We start from the raw sequence: 23825 nt of genomic DNA, 5'->3' as shown, positions 1-23825 counted from the left end.
CAGTATTAACAAGTAAATATGATGTTTTACTATATGATATGATTTTAATATACAAAAAATGGAAAAGTCAGCCAGCTGTTTATCATATATATATATATATATACACAGTATAATATATATATATATATATATATATATATATATATATTATACTGTATATATATATATATATATATATATATATATATATATATATATATATATATATATATACACACAGTATACGGTTTAATACACTGTCATAAAATATGTTACACTGTCATAAAATATGTTCATTAAAATATGTCCATATTTGTATATCTGTATTTTTAAAATGAACATATTTTAATGACAATGTATTAAACCGTGAATATGATGTTTTATTATATGATTTTAATATATGATACAACAAATGGAAAAGTCAGCCAGCAGTTCATCATATATATATATATATATATATATATATATATATATATATATATATATATATATGGTTTAATACACTGTCATTAAAATATGATCATTTTAAAAATACAGAAACAAAATCATTTTAAAAAATATTCTGAAAGCACTAAATTAAATCATTTTATAAACTTTACATAAATATGTTGTTTTATTATAGTATGATTCATTACAAATATGTTGGTTATCTCTAAGGTGGAAACCCAACTTAATAAATGATATAATAAATGGAAAAGTCATCCAGCTGTTTATTTTTCCTTTCGCTCCGACAGAAGGGGAACTTTTACACCAAATACCATATTTTCACGTTATTGATACATTTCGCTTAAATTACCTTGGGAAAAAAAAACTAAAAATCATAAACAAGACCTTTGTCTTAAAACATAGTCAATCATCTTATTGATTCTCATTTGCTACAATAAATAAATATTAGAACAAATTAGCACAGAATTAACTTTGCGTTGCTGCTCACATCAAGGATCAGACAAATGTCCACGGTCATCATCAAAAGCGGTTGTTAAGAAAAGTGGTGAGCTGCATTTTTGTGTCATCCAGTGGTTTAAAAGAGAGAATAAATGCGTCTTTTACCCCGGTGTGCCTTTAGCCCTGCTGTACAACTATACATTTGTAAATATAGTTTGTACAGAGAGTCACTAACTGACTAACTCATTTGCAACTGCTGTAGAGAGCACAATGAAAAAGCCTAAATGGTTTTGCATCTTAGGGCCTGTTGGTTACATGCGTTTTAACTGATCGGATATACCGGATCTGGTTTGTTGAAACTGTTTCATTGACACTTGACCACATAAATGTGGCTGCAAAATTAATATAAATCAGATGCATGCATAGATGCATTCGTCCAGTTTCGCTCAGTCAGAATGCGTGTCACAACCACCTCATGAAGTTAAATCCGTCTCGAAAGCGTTTCAGAAGGATTTACACCTGGTCTTTTTCACGATCAGATACATATCCACTTGTGATCACGAGTGCCATAAGCTCAACGTTTCCCACATTACAAGCTAAAAAAGATTAAAGATTAAAAGATTGCATCAAGCGCTTCTACCGTTACATGCTAAACATGTATAATGAAGCATGCACAATGCATTTTGGGGGGGGGTTCTGTTGCAATCCACAATCATTTTATTTGGTCCAAATTCAAATAAAGACTCGTTCTCAAGGGTACCGTTTTGAATAACAGTAATACAGGCTGACAGAGTAATGACAGTAATTATTGAATTATTGTTGTGGTGCTCCAAAAAATGCACTTAAAAAAGCCACTTGACCTGCATGTAATCATTGCAACCTGAAAAATACACACAGCTTTTCATTTTATTTCACTGCTGTTTGCATGCTCCACAACAACCGAGGCACAGGTATAGCAGCCAGAGAATAATGGCAGAGGCAAACTCATGTTCATTCTAATAATACGCTCTTTATTTCAAAGGTAAAACCCTTGTGGATAACAGACTGAGGATGAAATGAATCAAAAGTGAGGATTGAAACAAAGCAAATTCTCTGTTCAAATCAACATTCCTGTGTGCAAAACATCATAACTTGCTCGTCATCCAAAGCTACTTTCCTTGTCTGCTGATGTCAGTGTTATTGGATAATGTTCATAAATGGTCAAACAGAAAATCAGCCATTGTTTTAGCAAAACATTAAGGTCTTTTCATGATCCAAATCCAATCAGTTCCCAATGTGAATCAAATCCAGACAGTTTTCTCATAAAATACCTTGTTTCACTCGTAAATGTAAGTACACATTGATGGCCTAAGACACGAAACGAGCGGTTTGTGTGAGAAAACGAACAGTATGTATATCATTTTACCTCTTGTACAAAGCTCTCGTTTCGTGTCTTAGGCCATCAATGTGTACTTACATTTACGAGTCATTAAATCATGTTTAATTTGGACTTCTCTGTGCATGCTCTTTGAGGTGGTGACCATAGACCTCCATTATATGACTGACAGACGAACGGTTTGACCTAAAAATATCAAAATTGAAACTACTGCGGAAACAAAGACACCTACATCTTGGATGCCCTTGAGGTAAGCTGAAACATGCCAAAAAATAATTTCAAAGTGAACTATCCCTTTAAATAAGAGCTAAATGAATGTAATGTTTCAATTGAACGTCCATTTATTGTAAGCAGAGCAAATGCAGACAGAAATGGATAAAATACAAATAAAAGTCAGTTAGTTTATGTTTAATTCAATGTGTTTCTTCACGTTTCTTTGAATATATTTGAAAGCAAAATGTGATATTTTGGTCAGAATCATAAAACTTTGCTTTTAAAGCTGTTCCTGTTTCAGTTTGTAACTGTTTTCTTCATTTCACATGTAAAGAAAACATCTTAAAGATGTTTGTTTAACTTTTTGATTCAGTTTTATATGTTCTGTTGGTTGTATTTTATCCCAGCTTTTATGTAGTGTTAAAAACCTGAAACAGGAAGTGCTTCTGGACCAGTGTTGTTTACATCTTGCGAAATGGTCTATATGTTTCTTTTAAGGTTGCCAAAAAGTCCCTACAATAGAATTACTGTGTTTTAGTGAACACTATACATGCAAAAGCCATGTTGACTATACTGTAGGCAGATTCAATGAAGTTTTTAATATGTTTCACTTCACAAAAAGATGAAGCTGTTCTCAGAGCTGAATGCTCTGCCCTGAAACTTCCCCGCATTCACATCGCCCACTCTGCTTTACAACAACAGTGAGAAAGCAGCCGTTGTTTCACGGGCGACGGGGTGAAAAGCCCACAGTCGGAGGCCGGAAACACGGGGGGTCGCGTTCCTTTGGCATAACCCGGATCTCGGAGCAGGTGTGGGACCGTAACACAGCAGATCATTTAAGCAAAGGTCTGCGGCAGAGGCACCTAAAGTAGGTGCAAAACTTGCAGAGCTCCAATGCCAGAGAGAGATCAATTAAACGGGCCTGATGGTCCTCCTTCCAGGACTCATAAAACCGCTCTCATTTGTAACCCATATCTGTCATCTCTACCGCCCCTCAGGCAACATACATCAAGGCCCCCCACCCCTCGCCGTCCCGCTGCGCTAAGGTTTATACTCAGACTCAGTAAAAGGTAATCAATGTTGTCCGTGACACGTCGCTTCTTCCACACGATCTATCAAAGATGGCCGCGTGTCCGAGCCTTTAGTCTGAGGACAGCCAGTCACGAGACATAAATCAAGACGAATCTATAACACATTCGTTTATGCGAGTTTGCATCATGTATGTGCTTGCATGGAAAATATATACGCTACTGACATATATCGCATATCAATATAACTGTCAATCCCACACTGTAAAATAATATTGTTGGTTTAACTTAAAAAAATAAGTAACCTGGCTGCCTTAAAATTTTAAGTTAAGAAACTCAAAATGTTATGTTCTGAACTACTGTACATAAATGATCTAAATTGATTTGACAAAAGATGTTTTAAAAAGATGTTCAAAGAAATTATATTCCAGAGTTACAGAGAAACAGAGCGTTAACTTGAGCTTATATTGAATTAACCCGTAGTATAAATATTGTCATGTATCAGGAAACATCCTTATGTGTATAGAACTTCTGAATCAATACTTTCATGGATTATAGATTGATTACTTATTTAGATTTTTATTTTATTTTTTTTTTTTTTTAGGTATTTGTTTAAATATGGTTAAAGATAAGTTTTACTTTTTCCTACTCCTTTTTGCACATTTAAATAGAGGGTTGTTTTTTTTTTTTCTTCAAGTATTGGAAAGTTTGGATTTTTTTTTTTTTTTTACCTTTCTTTTAATTAATATTCCTTGTTTCATTGATTAATAACTGTATTTTTATTTATTATTTACATGTTCAAAATAAAGATCTCAAATCAAACAAAAGAAAAAATATTGTGATTACAAATCATGAAAATATTTTTTTACAGTGCAGCTAACAAATTTAGGTTCTGGGAACGTTAGTGTTCCCGGAACATTCTCCTCACGTTATAAAAATGGAACCTAAAAATAACCTACATGGAACGTTCCTATAACGTTCTTGTTTGGTTCCCAAAAAAAAAATAACCTCATGGGACCATTCGGGAACGTAAATGCATGGGAATGCTCAAAAATACTGCCACGTCACTCTGTTTATATTTGCATGACGGCATTAAAAATGAATGGGATAATTACATGCAAGCTGGAATGCACTGATGGTTTCCGCTGATGCCGGATAATCCGAGGGTGCAACACTTTAAGGCATCTCTGGACATACATCACTCGCCTAATTGGATAATCTAAATCACTGATTGGATATCGAGTTCCAATGCGGGCTCCAAGGGGCCCGATGGGGAGCTGGGTAAATGACAACAATCAGTGAGAACACAGCCGAGGCGCTTGAGGATTAAACTGAGATCATGTCGACACACAATAAGGGGCAAACAGCCACCGGTTCACAAACGAGAGCTAAACTGAGTTTTTCCCACACACGTAGAAGACATGAAGGCATGTGCTCGCTCAGGAGACAAACCTTTAGAGATTTCGACGCATCGATGTGTCAAAGATGCCTCGCTCTTCCTGGAAACTACAAGATAAAGCAAACGTGTAAGGGAATGTGCTTTTAAGCAATCCAAACGCATAGAAAATCAATCATGGGTGCGGAGATAGAATGTGCCTAATAGTGCCATTTCTTTGCTTATTGAAAAAAGATTAAAACGAAGACATCTAAAAACTGCATGATGCATTTATGATGTGGCTAATCATTAAAGAGACACTATGGCAAAATTAACCATGCATTAATTAGTTAAAGCAAATCATCTGCATGCACGCGTGGATTATCCAATTCAGAAATAAGGAAAGTTCATTACTGACGAAAAATAAAAAGAAAGGAGGGTTCTCGTTGTGATATTCATTAAAAAATCAATTATCTTAACAAACAAAGCATAATCAAAGAGCATCCTACTGTACGTCAAAATACTGTTTGCCAAAATGTAATTCTGGGGAGTTTCTAAACGTCAGGAATGCTCTCTCGTCCTCTACAGTCATCTTCCATTTACAGCAGTCGCATGAGACCATCACTTGACTATTAAGTGGCATTATTTTGACAAATGTCGAGAGCGCGTTACAGTTTTGAAAACATATGCAATAGTCTGTAGAAATAAGGTGGTTAATATTGCAAAGTTGAGAACTGTAGCCCCAAATGTTATTGTCAACATCTAGTCTAAATGATCTACCAAAACAATAAATCTCACCAAAAATCAATCATTTCCAGTCTAATTGAGCAGATTTAGATTCTGATCAATAGGTGATCACTCCAGTGACACAATAAGCGGCAAAGCCTCTATTCACTCCAGCAAAGGGGAGAGAAGTTGATATTTCGACAACACACAGCACAATTACCAATATCCTCCTGATATTACATTAGTCACAGTGGTGGTCACCTTTAAAATATGCATTGATCAATGCAAAAGAAACATATCAGATACAAAGAGTGAATGTAAAAACGGTAAGCGCCTGCATCATTAGGTCAATATTCTTCTTTTACTAAAAAATGATAAACTAGAATGTTCATAACGTGTGATAATTGTTACAAATAAAGTCTCCAAGCTGTATTCACCCTATACTGCATTTGCAGTAGCCTCACTAACCGCCAAGTTGACAAATAGACAACATGTTCATCAATATTTTGAGCGTACTGCCAAACTAATCCAATGAATCACTGCCATTAACAATCATCATAACAAGCAGATTTTGAAAATAAACAATAGATGACCATCTCAGATGGCGTCTAAACAATATATACGCAACTCTTTCCAACTTTTCATTCAGGCAAATACACACAGCCTATCGATAATACCGGAAAACAAAGACGCATTGAAGATACAACGGCGTATTGATTCAGACACAAACTACCGGCAACAAGTTGCGCGTAACCCTTCTATAAATCTGCCTTACAGATGCATCTCCAGCCGCATTATTATACATCTCAGTAGATGTTCTGCATAAGAATCCGAGAGTTGACACATGCAGTGGCTATAAGTCTCTGTAAAAGCATAAGTTTATGGAGAGGAGCTTTAGCCTACCTGAAGCGCAGTCACAAAGAAGCCTCGGCTGTGGATTTTACGCACTGTGTTCCGGGTATTTCGAGCTGCTCCTCTATAACGGTACGATCCTCAATGCGGCGCGGTGTGAGCGCCCGATGCGATGCGATGCTCGCGCTCCTCTCCGCCGGCGCGCGTGATGAGAGTCTCTTCTGTCTCCAGCGCGCGCGTCTGACAGCAGCGCGCAGCCTCGTGCGGTGATCAGCAGAACTGACTGAATAAGAGCAGGACTCACTGAGAGAGTTCACACACACTGATGTTTGCACACTTCGCTTACACACTCTGAGCATGCGTTATGGCAGAAATCTTTCATTTACCTTTCTTGCAGAAAGTGCACGGACCTCATTCATTTTTCATTGCATATGTTCTTCTGTGTTTATGATGCTGTCAAGATGTTTATATTGCATCTTCTTGTACATTAGTACAATAAGTGCTCCTGTAAATCAGGGAAAAAATCAATAAAGCTGATGTTACAATAACAAAATAGGATACAAAAATGTTAAAAACAGAGGAATAGCGGTAATGACACGCAACTGATTATAGCACTAAGTGGTGGGGTCAAACGCAACAGCGCAAGTAGCTACATTTAATTGTGAAAAGTCATACATAATCCAATTGCTTACTGAACTTTTGACCATTAGGCAGTGATATTACTAAATTGATACTGGATTATTGTTTGGGAATTGTAATGACGCATGAATTCGTAATCTCATACTACTTTCGCAATAGAAGGGTATTTTTAAAGTAGTGCTGGTATGCGGTTCTGAATTAATCATAGCTCATAAACACGCAAAGTTGTTTGTCAATACACGCATTGCAAAGACATCATGGAAATATGGATGTGTAAAATGTGAATGGTCTAGACAATTACAATGATTTCCACAGCCTTTGGCAATGATGGTCTGAAGATCTGACCCAAATTTGTTGCGGATTTGATGAACGCTGCAGGAAATTAGATTTGCAAAATATTTCAACATGGCGGCCATGACCAACTCTGGATAGATGGGTGTTACTTTCTACATGATCTATGGAAAATTAAAGGGACAGTTCACTTTGAAATCAAGTTTTGGTATGTTTTTTGTGTACTTACATTTACGAGTCATTAAATCATGTTTAATTTGGACTTCTCTGTGCATGCTCTTTGAGGTGGTGACCATAGACCTCCATTATATGACTGACAGACAAGAACGGTTTGACCTAAAAATATTCAAATTGAAACTACTGCGGAAACAAAGACACCTACATCTCGGATGCCCTTGAGATAAGCTAAAACATACCAAAAAGTGAAAAATCCCTTAAAAGAGAATCTTGTGTCTGGAGTTATGTTTACCATATATGAACTACCAAAAAAATGGTTAATCATTATCCACTAACAAACATCTGTTTGCCTGATTGAGTTGATGGTTCTCCACCTCTGTTCTGTAAATTGTGGACAGCAGGAAAAAAAACTATATTTGCTGTCCTATTGCACTTTATCATTGCGTTTCAAAAACCCTGTACCACCATAAACAATAGCTAAGCAGTTAGTTGCTGCAAACACTCTCAGAAAAAAGGTACAAAAGCTGTCACTGGTGCTGTACCTTTTCAAAAGATACACTTTTGTACCTAAAGGGTGCATATTGGTACCTTAATGGTACATATCAGCACCTAAAATGTCAATAATAGCACCTAAAATGTACATATTAGCACCTAAAATGGACAAAAGTTTACCTTTTGAAAAGGTACAACCCCAGTGACAGCTTTTTTATACCTTTAATTCTGAGATTGAAGAACCAGTGATGAACTTTATTTGTCCTGCTGTACATAAGAGACAGTGGTTGGGGGAAGGATATCACTGACGCCACGGCACATTTCTTTTTTCCCCAGACACCAGACACACACGGCATAACAAGACCAGCAGATAGTGGCATCATTTACCGTGTGTCGCGGGTTAAGTACCTAGCTGAGGAGGTCTTGATCAATATCTCACCTAGCAGTGAACCCGCAGAGACAAGCACTGAGTGAACGGTGAAATGCTGTCTGTACGTCACCGCCAGAAAAAACAACAACAACACCCTCCAGATTATAGCTGGCACAATGTTCCTCTGTGAAGTCGATTGCTTGCTTTTACAAATGCGACAATGGAGCCAATGAAGGCTTTGTGCTTCTGATACAGCACATCCTTTCAGTTTACCCAAAATTAAAAATTCATGAGCTAATTTTAAGCAAATAACGTCAATTTCTGCTTGAAGCCATTGCATGACTTGAAATACAGCTTGAGAGTCATTTTTCATTTTAAAATATGTGGTCACTATAATTTAACACATCCAGAAGAAGAGCTGTCATTCAAAATGCTCTCCTTTTGTGTTTTGCAGGGGGGAAAAACAGCCTACAGGCTTGGAACAACATGAAGGCGAGTAAATTTTTTTTTTTTTTTTTTGCAGTATTAATAAATCAGGAACGTAATTCAAAATGTTTTTGTTACTGAAACCTCATGGTTATACTGATACAGCACTTGTGACAACTTGCCCCGTTCTCCCTTAAAAGCCATCTGTATCAGAAGAATCTAATTCTAATCGAATATACAAATCTTGTAACCACAGATTGGTGGTGCTAGAGCATCTTTCTCGCTCTCTCTCATTCACATCCTCCATCTCTGAACGTAACAAGTAAGTTACAGCCCTGTTTTACCCATAACATACCTTGACTTACGGATGCGGTTCATCCATCATTGTCTCGCGTGAATTTGCTTGTCATATTTCATCCCTCCCTCTCTCTGTAGCCTTAAATATCTCGTCTTGGGAAATGCTGAGTATAGAAATAGCTTCTGAATATTACATGTATACATTTTTGTTTGCAGGATGTTCTCGGAGTGGAGTAATCTTTCAAACCTGACCAGAGGAAAACTAACAGCTCCAGTTTATCATGCGGTCAATGAACAGATCATCGCAAAAGGCCAAACAAATGTTTAAGCAATGACTTGTCTAATTCTGTTTGTACGTTGGATTTACTCCAGCAGAATGTTTGTAACAGTGTCGGGGAATGATTCTCTAAAACAGCAACTAGCTAACTATTTCAGTAAAATATAAAATCCATCCATTTAAAAAAAAAAAAAAAAAGTCACGTTTCATTTATTAAAGGGATAGTTCACTTTGAAATTGTTTTTTGGTGTTTTAGCTTACCTCAAGAGCATCCAAGATGTAGGTGTCTTTGTTTCCGCAGTAGTTTCAATTTTGATATTTTTAGGTCAAACCGTTCTTGTCTGTCAGTCATATAATGGAGGTCTATGGTCACCACCTCAAAGAGCATGCACAGAGAAGTCCAAATTAAACATGATTTAATGACTCGTAAATGTAAGTACACATTGATGGCCTAAGACACGAAACGAGCGGGTTGTGTGAGAAAACCAACAGTATTTATATCGTTTTTACCTCTTGTAATCACAGCCACGTCCAAGTGATCTGAGGGCGCGGGCGCTTTTTAAAATTAATTTCAAAGTGAAAATTAAAAAATTAACATCAAAAATTAATTTCAAAGTGAACTGTCCCTTTAAACTGTACTTCTTTCCAGTGTTTTTTTTTTATTATTTGAAATAAAGCTAAAAAAAATAAAATAAAAAATGAAGGTAAAAATCTTAAAATTAGAGCGTTGAATTTTAAAGTTGAAGTAGCCAACTAAACTTGCCAATTTAAATAAGTTAAAACTATACACTGAAATATTTCAAGACATAGGCTATTAAAAAAACAACATATCAAAATCACTAAAAACTGAAATGAAAATTTAAAATATACAAATAAAAAGCTAATCCAAAATATTAATAAACCTATGAATGTTTACAAATAATACTGAAATAACATTACTTTTTGCATTGAGCATTGAGCATTTTTGCATTGAACATATGTATAAATATATATATACTCTATATATATATACTGTATTATAAGTATTATATTCAATGTAAAATTAAAAGATCAGTTGTCAAGTGGTCAAGATCAGTAAAATGTGGTCACCCTGATTTTGCACCAGATATATTGAAGAGTAAACATTACACTCTAAAAAATGCTGGGTTGTTTGTAACCCAGCCATTGGGTTACATTTTTAAATTAAGTTTTTTTACCCAATTTTTACCCTGGGTTTGTCTATATTTTACCCAAAATTGGGTTAAAACAACCCAGCATTTTTTAGAGTGTAAATAGATATTTAAAAATGATTGTTCCCTTATTGACCTAAAGTAACTACGTTTAAGAGTAGCTTGACCGCAGTTGAACTATACTTTAAATTACAAGTAGCTTGGTAAACAGTTTCAAAGTAGCTTTCCTAGCAAAGCCACCTAATGCAAAAGCAGCTTCTGTGACCAACACTGAATTTACATTCCCTTTCTAAGAGAAACTGTGAAAAGGAGGAGAGAAAAAAAAAATCTTTTCATAGAGTGCAGCTTCGCCTTTACAAAGTCTGAACAAAAGGATAGAGAAATATGGAAAATCCCTGGACATCATGTAGAAACGGTGTAACTCATTGACGTGTCGTCCTCAGAGTCAGGAGTGACATGAAAAGACAGGTCTGGACGGCTGGAAAGCAAGCGATCGTGATGATCTGGGTTTGACGACGATAAAAGCTTCTTGTGCACGACTGAGGTTCAATCAACCAGACACATCAGACATCCTGAGAACGCAGAGAAACCAATACCGTTTCAATTTTTAAAATACCAAAATTATTAATAAGTGTAAAGCCACCAACCTGCCCGAAGAATGCTGTGAAGTTTATGTTTCATTTCTAGAAAATCTCTCGCATCACTCTTCACTGACCCTGGAAATTGCAAGTCATGTGCATATAAACAGACCTGTATTGCAATTAAACCTCATTAAAGGTGCATTGCGCAAGTTTCTAAGTTTTTGCAGAACTACGCCCCCTCTGGCGACAAGCGAAACTGCAACCAGAGTATAATACACAACATTATATTAGAAATGAGTAGTTTGACACTGTAGTGCTACTGTTTGCAGCCTAGAAAGTACACACATGTACAATTTTGTCCATTTTAACACATAATTTTGGTCCAAAATGAAATGCAAAACACCCTTGAGTAGAAAGATTCATATCAATGCCATTTTCCGACTAAAGAACAGTGGTCTCTTAGTCATTTTCTTTCTCAGCATAAGTGATTATCCCATTAGCATGTACAGTAGCAGCCAGTGCTAGTGCTGTCAGATTCTCAATGTGGGTCTTTCACACTGAGTTGCCTGTATTTACTCTGTCCTGTCATAGATTAATTGAAGCAAGGATTGAGCAAACTTCATTCCACACATCAGACTGTGTAAGTTCCTGAAAATTGGTGCATCTCAAAGTTGACATTTTCCAGTTCATTACAGATTACAGGATGCATCGTAAATGAGTCCATTATTAACTAGAGAACTGTTTCACAAACAATATACAGACTAAATCAATATAAATATGAAACACTTACTACTGTATTAGTATAGTCACAAGAAGCTCTTGAATGAGATCAAAGATCTCAATCTGTTCATGATGACTCACCCCAGGCGCACCTAAAGCAAAGCAATGCTTTAATTTAGTGCATTTAACTTTAAGTTTGTCATTTATTGTTTCAATTTCTGAAATTGTAGCCTGTTACAGTCAGAATATGGAGGAAAAAGGAATACATTAAGAAGGTTAGAGATGCATATTTACTATTTTAGGAATCAGTGTTTATACGCGAGGGGAAATTCGTATGGAGTGGCGGGACCCTTTATATTAAAGATATTGAAATACCCATGTGCTTTGTCATTAGTGATCAGAGATGTATAGTAACGAAGTAGAACTACTTAAGTACTAAAATGCTGTATCTGTACTCTACTAGAGTATTGTTTTTTTTCTCATACTTCTACTTTTACTTTAGTAGATATTTTCGATGAATTTAATACTTTTACGATATTTTCTTTTAATGTTCTGCTAGTTACTCGTTACAATTATAAAAATTTTATGAATCATTCGTTGCAAGTTGGCTTTCATGCTGCCTAAATCGCTCGCCAGTTTTATAGGGTAATGGTATTGATTGACACACACATTAAAGGGTTAGTTCACCCAAAAATGAAAATTCTGTCAGTATTTACTCACCCTCATGTTGTTCCAACCCCGTAAGACCTTCGTTCATCTTCGCAACACAAATTAAGATATTTAAGATATTAAGATCGCTCCTGCATACAGTCCATAGGCTTCTTGAGGGACTGGCTCTTGCTGTCCCCGAAAAGTCATTAAAGACATCGTTAAAATAGTCCAAGTGACTACAGGGGCTCAATCTTAAGTTTATCAAACGACGAGAACACTTTTGTGCGCAAAAAAACAACAAAAATAACGACTTTATTTCAACTATTCACTTCCTTCTCCATGAGCCTGTAAGTCAGTTAACGTAGTGTGATTGCGTAGAGCTACGTCACACGTAGGCTCACTATTGGCCGACGCTGGTCATGTGTGTGTGATGCGTGTGACGTACAATAACAGAAGCTTACGCTATTAAACTAGTAACCTGACTCGCGCAGAAACGAATAGTTGAAATAAAGTCGTTATTTTTGTTGTTTTTTTGCGCACAAAAGTGTTCTCGTCGTTTGATAAACTTAAGATTGAGCCCCTGTAGTCACTTGGACTATTTTAACGATGTCTTTAATGACTTTTCGGGGACAGCAAGAGCCAGTCCCTCAAGAAGCCTATGGACTAGTATGCAGGAGCGATCTTAATATCTTAAATATCTTCATTTGTGTTCCGAAGATGAACGAAGGTCTTACGGGGTTGGAACGACATGAGGGTGAGTAAATACTGACAGAATTTTCATTTTTGGGTGAACTAACCCTTTAACAACTAATGCAGGGGTTGTCCTGCAATGACATTTTTTGGTGGCCGCCAAAGCAAATTTGTATCCTGCCAAAGCGCCTTATTTGATTGCTAGTACAAACTTTTGACTGCTTTCTTTAATAATTACATGACACAATACTTAAGTAGTGATTTTTTAAATAAACTATTTGCAATACTTAAGTACAATGTTAAATACTTTAGTCCTTCTACTTAAGTGTGGTGCTTAAAGAGCACTTCAACTTCCACTCAAGTCACTTTTTTGATAGAGCACTTGTACTTTTACTCAAGTCCAGGTTTCTAGTACTTTATACATCTCTGTTAGTGATTGCCTTATCAGTGATTGTGTGAAGTGCATGCATAAATACTTTGCATTTTGTAATTCTTTGGGATTTCTTTGGTTGTTTTTTTTTTTGTTTGTTGTTTTTTTTTTGGGGGGGGGGGGATAAGTAATTAAATACTGCATTTTACACTTAGCAATTCGATTTTTTTTTTATTCCATCAAAATAACAATATTACCACTGAGTGCACTTTGATATAGTGTTTGCTTCTCTCTTTTTGTTCATTCACCAAAACTCATCAAAAGCTGTGAGGCTTTACTACATCAACATTATGTTTTGGCAATCAGTACATTCCCGCGATATTTGGGTTAATGCTGCCCTCAGGAAATCTTGCAATAATGCTGTTTTCTGGCGCAGGCGGCCAAGATAAATCCTTCTCTACAATCACCAGAGAGAGAGAGAAAAACATGAGAAAGTCAGAAATGAGGAGTTGTCAGAAGAGACTACTGTTGAATAACCCACCAAAGGAAGTCAACATCAAATCACTCTTAATACTTGCTTAACATATTTCTGGTCTTGTAGTGCACAATTTATCAGTTTCCAATAATATTCTCCAATAATCACAACACTTAATCAGAATCCAATCATTCCCAATGGATACATTTTTCTGGCTATATACAGTATATACGTACATTCACTTGGAAATATGTCAAATTACAAAAGTAAATTGTTTGATGTTGACTTCAAGCAGTAGTCAAACCTGTGTGTGTGTGTGTGTGTGTGAGGCAGTTTGGTGGACACAGACTGGAAGTTCCACCTCTATAGTTGATGAGGATCTGTCCGAGTGTATCTCAAACATTAGAAAGCTTTTCTACGTCTCGTCTTTCTGCACAGCATCCACACTGACACGACACTTCGGGTCCAGGGAGGATTGGCTTGGAGCTACACTCTTAAAAGAAATGGTTCTATTTAGAACCAGAAATGGTTCCATCCCCTGCATCATATATGGAACTCCAAAATGGTTATATATGAAGAGTTCAGATGCAAAAGCCTCTAAATGCCATTTGAAATTTTCTTCTTTAATGATGATTTTTATCAAACTTGCATATTTAAGTTCAGTAATTTCACTTAAATGACAATTAATAGGTAATTATCATTGCCATTTAAGTAAAATCACTGAACTTAAATATACAAGCTTGATAAAAATGATAATTCTAGAAGAAATTTTCAAATGGCACTTAGAGGCTTTTGCATCTGAACTCTTCATATAGAACCATTTTTTTTTTGGTAAAAGGTTCTATTGGCCAAGTATTCTATATAGAACCCAGAGGAACCCTTTTTTTTAAGAGTGTATAGAACCTTTTAGGGGTTCCAAATACGTAGCGCTGATAGAACCTTTTAAGGTTCTATATAGAACCTTTTCTTCTAAGAGTGTAAATTCAACTTCATCACTTTTAAAATGTAGCAACTCTTTCGAAGAGGTCCTAAAAAGGCAGTCACGGTCAGGAATGATGCAAAATACCCTAAATATTGCAAAAGTAAACACACATCGCTATGGGTTTAGTGCAGACACTGCAATGATCTGTAACTCTCAGTCTCACAATGGGCTTCATTCATCTGGGGAGAAGAACAAATCTGTGAGAATTCATTTGTAAAAAAAATTTGAGATTCATTATTTTGTTGTTGCATTGTATTTAACACGATTTAACAAGTTGTAATATTCAATTCAATGTAACAATGACTTATATACGTGCATTTACATACAGGCAGCAAGTTTTGGACATTGCATTCAATGCAGACCACACAAGCCGAGCCAGAACACACGGCAATGCTGAAGAGCTAGACACCATTTTTTTCTTCTGTTTTAATAATACAGCGAATTAGATCTAGGAAAGGCAATGAGTCATTTTTTTTTTTAACAATCCGGCATCTAAAAATAGGCCTACTTATTTACCGCATTAATCTTCGGGAGACACTATGCAATTCAGTTATTTCCAGTGGAAAGTTCTTTTAGTCACATAACATTAGGGGGAAGTTGCATTATTACAGCATGCACATTTGCTGCCGAACACAAAAGGCAATTTTCTGTGCTTTTCAGACTACTTAAATGTAACAACTTTTCATCCCCGACAAAGCCAAAGAAGTAAGCGCGTGCAAGGCTGCAAACACAAATCATGCGCGCTCATATGGAGAGGATGTGCATGGCAAAACCAATATTGCTGTAATATATATCATGCATTCTTATGTGCCGTGAGCAGCTGTTTGCAAAATATTTCCAGGACAGACTCCCTATAGACGGCATGAATGAGTCAAACACTGCCACAATTATGCATGGAGTGTGTTTACCTGCTTGTGTCAATGCTTAATTGCTATTTAATAGTCTGACAGCTACATTGTACCTATTGAGAAAATTGATGAGGAGTGTGTGCTCTGGAACAAACCTTCATCGTTATCAATTATGAATTGGTTTCTTTGGGGGATGAACTGAGCAAAGGCAAATCAACCACTAACGTTTCAATTGTTACATGTACGCACATGAAAAGTAGCGCAAATTCTAGTAAGCTTTTTTTTAAAACTAGCGATTTCTTGGTATGCAAATCAGCAAACTGCCCTCAATATTAAGTTGCATAAATAAATGAATCGGACAAAAGAAACAAGTGTAAGTTATTTTCATTGCACACAGTTGCTTGTTCCTTTACCAAAGTACTCTACTATAAACATATTGATGAAAAATGAAAAATCACGTTTAAACAATCGGTATGATGATAAGTCAATTCATTTGCTCAAAATGCCAGATTAGAGAAATCAAATCTTTGAAAGAAATTAAAAGTTTTGTCTGAGACAATTGAGGGAATTCACAAAATATTGTGTAAAAAAAAATATATAAAAAAAAGTGATTGATACATAGAAATTAGGGCTGTGCAAAAATTAATTGCGATTAATCGCATCCAAAATAAAAGTCTGTGTTTACATAATATATTTGTGAGTGCTGGATATAATTATTTTGTATATATAAATACACACACATGCATGTATATATTTAAGAAAATGTGTTATTCATGTATAAAATATTTATATTTATATAATATAGATTATGTATTTATAAATATATACAGAATTTAAGTGCAAATAATTCTTAAATATATACATGCATGCATAGGTATTTATATATACAAAATAATTATATACAGCACACACAAATATATTATGTAAACACAGACTTTTATTTTGGATGCGATTAATCGCAATTAATTTTTGCACAGCCCTAATAGAAATTCTTACATATAGCCCCTTTAAGATAAACCGGTGACTAAACAGCAGGTAAAAACAAAAGAAGTGTCACTTTACACATCAATCAAACGGTCTATTCCTGTCTAAATGGTCAGAATAAACGATTTTTTGAGACCTGCCAGGGCTCAGTGTGCAACAAAAACTATTCCTAAATAAAGCCACTCCATTCACCATCCCTTGTTCCCTTAAAAAGTATGATTACCAGTGTATTGGATTTATAGTTTAAATTTAGCTGCGAGTGGTCAGGCCAACGTTGCCGAAGCGCGTGACATCACTGCCGGTCAAACACATTTCAGCATTTGACCCTGGAGTCAATCAGCTGCGTATTATACACACACCTCATGAGCCTCACGTATGAATGTACAAATCAAGGATGTGCAGGGAGGCTTGACAGAATCCGAAATCATTAAATAGATTTTTTTTTTCTCTAGAGTAACATGATAAAGAACAGATTACATTGATTTACTCCAGACGAGCATTTTCTGGCAGAACAGTTTTCCTTTTCCTGCGGGATTAGTTTTCACTAAATGAATGCACTTGCATGCTACACTAAAAAATTGGAATAGCAGATACAATTTGCAAGTACAAGTATGACTTTTCTACACACACACACACACAAACTGCAGTCTTAGAAGTATTTCTTTCACGATACAAAATATAATAATCATCAGCCTGGATGTAGTCAACCAAAAAGCAATGGATGTTATTTTTATTTATTTGTTCAGACATATCCTATGCTTAATTCTATTAAATGTGAACTATATAAAATTAAAATCTGAAATAATATTTTTAAAAATATTGTTACCTGTACTTGCAGGTAATGAAATAAAAGGCCACATAACTGACGCTTCTTTGTAAAGCTTTAACTTAAATAACATTTTAAATCCTTTAAAATGATAAAACATTAAATAATGTTTTAATCCTTTGTTACTCTTTAAATGTGTGTTAACTAATATACAAAAGCACTTGAACATAAATGTAACTGCAGTGTGTCATTGGATATTACATTTAAAGTAAATGTACTAAATTGCAACTTCATCATTATGTGAAATTTAGGGCTGTGCAAAAATTAATTGTGATTAATCGCATTCAAAATAAAAGTCTGTGTTTACATAATATATTTGTGTGTGCTGTATATAATTATTTTGTATATATAAATACCTATGCATGCATGTATATATTTAAGAATTATTTGCGCTTAAATTCTGTATATATATATATATATATATATATATATATATATATATACACACAGTATACATAATCTAAATTATATAAATACAAATATTTTATATATGAATAACACGTTTTCTTAAATATATACATGCATGTATGTGTATTTATATATACAAAATAATTATATACAGCACACACAAATATATTATGTAAACACAGACTTTTATTTTGGATGCGATTAATCGCAATTAATTTTTGCACAGCCCTAGTGAAATTACAAAAATATTTAAATGCATGACGTGGAAATTACATTAAAGTATGTTAAAATAAATAGTTAGAGTAAACTTTAACCATACTTCAATGACAATAGAAGTAATTATGAAATTACATGCTTAAAATTAAACAAACCACTCTTAAGTAGCTACATTTTCATTTAAAAGCAAAAAAAAGATGCATTCAGTATGCTAAAGTGTTCTTCTTTTTCACAAGGGTATGCATGTATGAATCACAACTGGAAGATATTATATATCCATATAGTAGCCTACACACTAAACCTTTACCAGTAACCTTCTGGTAAAAGAAATCCCACAGACGCACACTTAGGAGGGAGCCGAGGCTTTTCGGCAAAACAGAAGATCACAGAGACTTTTGACCAGGACCAGAAAGAAACCACCCAGCAACCACACACACCAGCCTATAAACGTCCTTGAAACACACACACACACACAACACTTTTGTGAATTTCACACAGGTTCTATTTGTCCAGAATCATGTTGTTCTCCTGCAGCGGTTCATTCATATAAGCACAGCTCAAACAGTGGGAGTTATGATTAAAGTCTCTGGTTTTTGCTCACCTTTGACTCCACTCCTGTCTTTCCGAGGATGGAGGATCTCAGTGGAGTGTTGAGTTGGTGTTGTGTTAGAGGTCATTCAGTGCTGAGATTCCCGTGGGTCGAGTCCTGCAGTAGTAGAAGCCGTCTCTCGGTCAGACAGGTGTAATATCTACAGTAAAACACACTGAGAGATGTTGGGGAAAATGCCTGTTGTCTTTTATGGAGGCAGCAGCGTTGTGTACGGGCCGTCCCGGGAGAAGCCAACCCGGTCTCATCCCAAGACGTCATATAACTGACGTTTTGGGACGTCTTTTGACCATACGTCAATATTCGCCTTTTTAGGGCCCCCCACCTGTTAACTGTCACCCCCCCCTTTTTTTAATAGACATGAAAATGCACATTTCGAACTTAAATGGTTGTAATTCAAGAATGCTTTGGAATATAGACATATGATTGGTCTTGTTTTAAAGAAGACATTTGGCAGATTTTTGTAGAAGTGAAATAAATTAAGAAAGTGAAACAGAAAAAAAGTTATAGAAGTTTGAGTTTATGGAAATGTACAATGTAAAAATATTAATTATTCATATTTTACATAAAATATATATTTTCAAAACCTGGGCTACTCTAAAATGGCAGAAAGATCAAAGCCAAAAATCTGAACAAGTTGTGTTTCAAATTTTAGGTTGATATCTCAAAAAATGAGCTTTCAGTAAGATTTTGTTTGAGCGCAGTACCAAACTTTTTCACTAGGGCACAATCAGACTCCATTACTGCCCATATAAGGGCGCCTGCATTTCCATTCGTGTTTTGAGTGATATGAACCATTATTTTCACAATTTTCATACAATTTCTGAAGTAGAGATCCTATTCAGAAGTAGCATGGGAAGTTTGGCAGATTTTGATATGAATTGAACCTCTAAGAAACACATACAAAGAACACGCATGTAAGTCATAGCTACCTGCCACGTCACAAATGGTGAATTTATTATTTTTTTCTTGATATTTCAAACTTCTCAGACCTTTTTTTTTCCAAAATAATTGAATGGATTCTATCTTTTGAACTTTTGGCATGAAAACAAACTGAGGTATCTACCATTTTTTCATGATTTTTCATGTTTACTGCTATTTTAAAATAAAGGTCTGAACACGCCTTATGAGTATGAAAATATTCTTGTTTTATATTGATAAATTATGGCTCCTCTGTAATATATTTTGAAAATCAGTCACCAAATATGGAAATTAGAGATTGTAAGCTTTCAAATGATATATAGTTTGTCAATATTATTTAAGGTATTTACTAAGATATTATTGTTTAAAAAATATAGTGGCAAACGTCCCACCTGTGGGACGGTGACAGTTAAGTGGTTTACGTCAGCCTGGTCTCATTGTTAATACGTAGCTATTTTACGTTTTTGCAAAGATAGAAAACGTACTTTTTAGTACGTTTGGATAGATGCTGAAACGTATAATATAGACGTATCTGCAACATTTAAACGTAACATTATTACGTTTTTACAGCTACAAAACGTAAACTATTTACGTATATTCTATATCATAAAGATATCTGTATAATTTCCCTTTTTACCATTTTATACATAAATGTAAGATCCCGTAACCCTAATCCCAAACCTAAACATACCCATTTTATACTTAATGTAAAAAAGGATAAAACGTAACAGACAGGTGTTGGGAAAGGGCAGTTTTATTAACAATATAGCATTAAAATATATTTTGAGACACCAATCCTACTCCTACCCCTAAACCTACCATAACAATTCATTAAAACTACGTAAAAAACTACAATTATGAAGAAAAACATAACTAACAGACAAGTATAATCACAATAATTTATTTATTGCGAAAATGTCAAAACCGATACCAAAAGCCGTTCACATGATGAAGCGTTGCAGTCGCAGTCTTCTCTCTGGCAGTATTGTAATAGTTTTGTATGAAGTACAGAGCAGAAATTAAATTACTAATGAAAATGTTAATCCGGTTTGGTTCGCGCTTCTCCATTTCAAAATTCAAATGAACTAAACTAACCAACCGTCTACAGTCCTTCATGTCGCAAACTGTGACGAAGCAGGGAAGAGCCAATGAACGTTTGATATCGCTGCCGTAAAAGATGACGTATGGGCGCAATATTTGAATTTGAATTCATCACCAGCGCGGGGTTTGACTTTGACTTGTAACGTTACGGTCGCTGCTGAGAATGGAGATCTGGATAAGAGGCTGAAATCGCTGAATTAGGAGTTGTTTCTTGCAAACAACTATGGATTCTAAAGATTTGGATTACATCAAACTATTAAAATTGATGTCTTTTGTGAATTTTTGTTGTGTTTTATAGGAGAAAACGCTTTATGTGTCTCAAGGTAAATAAACTACAAAATGGTTGAACGAGTAACGTTAAAGAATGTATTTTTAAAGGTTTTATAGTGTATTGTTTAACACCATGCAGGCGAAACGAGCAAAATGTTAATATTTATGAGTATTATATCAATAATGCGACTGAAAACTTCATTAATAAGACAGTGGGATGCAATAGAGTCAAAACATAATGCTACGATATTAATATGCATAAATTGTGATACGTACAATGTGTACGTCGGTGGATTTGTTCATACGTAAATAAGTTACGTTTTTGTGCTGTCAATACGTAAATATTTTACGTTTTAGTACTGTAAATACGTCAGTATTATACGTTTCTGCGCATATAAAACGTAATTATATATACGTATGATAGAACGACACTTTACGTACACATACATACGTATTCTCATGAGATCACGTTGTTTACGTTGGTAGATGAGGTTATGGGATCCTAACTTTACCCCAGACCTAAACCTAACCCGTCACCTAACTGACGTTAAAGGTAAAGCGTCAGTTGTATGTATGTACCGACGTTTAAAGTCCCCGTGAACCGGAAGTTGCAAACGATTTTTCTCCAGTGCTGTGACGTATTTCCAAGTGAAACGGAATATTGAACAGAGGGCAGGGTTTTACTCTAGCGCTCCTCCTCTCCATCTCTCGCTCATAGTAAACTAACGGTTTGAGGGGAGTGGTTACGCGTTTCCCCACCCAAACTGTGAAGCCTACGTCATCAGAAAAAGAAACCGTTCCAGGCCGGAAGTAACTTTTCAGATTTTGATTAAAGATTACTAAGGTAAAACATTTTTTAAATATATATTCACTTGCACGGATTAATTGTTCACCACAAGACTAGTAATATGCGCTAACAAAGTAAATAGGTTCAATTTTGATTTCACGGGGACTTTAAGGGGGCCCTAAAAAGGCGGATATTGACGTACGGTCAAAAAACGTCCCAAGACGTCAGTTATATGACTTTTTGGGATGAGACTGTGTTAGAGAAGCACAGCCTTGGAAGCGTAATGGATTTTGCGAGACTGTTTTTTCTTAATGCAACATTTTTACGGCGTGTTTGAGGAATAATTTTGAACAGATGTAGTTAACGTCCATACAGCCAGCAGCATGTGTTTGATGCGCTTGATACCGGGACAACTGAAAGTCAGCTTGAGATAAACAGAACAGATTGTGTGTGGAGGGGTGTTTAGACACACACACACACACACTCACACACACCCTCACACATTTTGACACACCCTCACACACATTCTGTCTCTCACTCTCTCTCTCTCTCTCTCTCTCTCTCTCTCTTACAGACATACACACACGCACGCGCGCGCACACAAACTGCAGACTTATAAGTATTTCTCTCACACACAGAGAGATACAATTATAAATTATACTAATAATTCAATTTTATGCAGACATTGAACTATTTACTTTAACTAAAGGGTTATAGAGATAGTAGGGACTTTAAACAACACCCTCTGGTGGAACGGCAACGGCATTCTGTCGGTCTATTGCGCATGCGCGACATTAACTGCTCCTTTGCGACGTCTACTACGGGAGAACAGCTGATTTGCCGTAGTCGTTACTAGGCCTACGTGACAGAATAAGAAAGTTAATGTTATGGTTTAGGTTATGTGGCATTGTAATCGTTTCTTTATATCATTAAATGCCTAAATCAACCCTTCTCTTACTTTTTAAAATCACTTTCTTTTTCTATTTAGTCTATGCCGTCCTCTTTACTGTTGCTTAGTGATGTTTTCGCAAATTGCGTTCTTTAGCTACGGCAATTAACAGTTTACTTCTGGCTGCCGTTGCCGTTCTATCAACAGCTGTTGCTTAAAGTCCCTATTAATATGAAGGCTGCTGCGTGAGGAAAGTTGCTGAGGACGTTGACATGTCAGGTCGGCTAAAAAAATGTCACATAGACAGTGGTAAAGTTGTCAATAGTTCAATGTCTGCATGCAATTTAATTGTATTAACTGCCCTAACAACGTTAGAAACTCATGAAAATAAAAAAATAAAAAATGACATGACAATCGTTATAAAATCATTATTTTATGGAATTGTCAGATAGGAACCATCCGTAGATTTTCGCAAGAGTTCAAGAGTGTTTTGAACGCATCCGGATGACCAACGGACACGATTTTATTCGCACCGCACTCAGTCGGAGCCTTTCGGATCCATCCGCATGCGTTCTGCTGATCAGAGTCGTATCGGAGAGGATTTCAACTGCCAGTGTGAAAGCGGTGTAAAGTCTGAAATTCATATCCGAAATTTTCGCACATTAAAAAAAAAAAAATTCGACCTCACGTTATGTCAATCACACTTGCACACCGCCTCTGAAACTTTCGTCCGTCATAAAAAAAATTCGAATTGGGTTCGATTTTCTGCATTTTTCGCATCCACAGCCAGCATTTTGAGAGTTTTTTTTGACAATTCAGGGCGGGGGGAGCTTGTTCCGCACATCATTGCACATGCGAAGTGCTTTTTTGGTTTTCAATTCGACCACTTTCAGGAATACCCACTTTCAGGAAACTGCTGAAGACGACG

General features: G+C 35.7%; 1 protein-coding gene across 3 annotated transcripts in view; it reads right to left on the bottom strand.

Moving 5' to 3' along the window:
• The window catches only part of cdh22 (cadherin 22), a 289056-nt gene that overhangs the window by 205995 nt on the left and 59236 nt on the right, over positions 1-23825 (bottom strand). For 2 of the 3 annotated variants that reach the window (XM_089134498.1, XM_089134502.1), the window contains exon 1: positions 6485-6730. The exons of the other annotated variant lie outside the window; for it this stretch is intronic. The gene's annotated coding sequence lies outside the window, so the exon portion shown is untranslated. Of the gene's footprint in view, positions 1-6484; positions 6731-23825 lie in introns of those variants that run through there. 3 annotated transcript variants of the gene reach the window in all.

Source organism: Pimephales promelas, chromosome 8 (assembly GCF_988280905.1).
Source record: "Pimephales promelas chromosome 8, fPimPro1.hap1.1, whole genome shotgun sequence".
NCBI classification, from domain to species: domain Eukaryota; kingdom Metazoa; phylum Chordata; class Actinopteri; order Cypriniformes; family Leuciscidae; genus Pimephales; species Pimephales promelas.
Note: the sequence above shows the minus strand (reverse complement) of the source record. Positions and strands in the feature narration are given on the sequence as shown.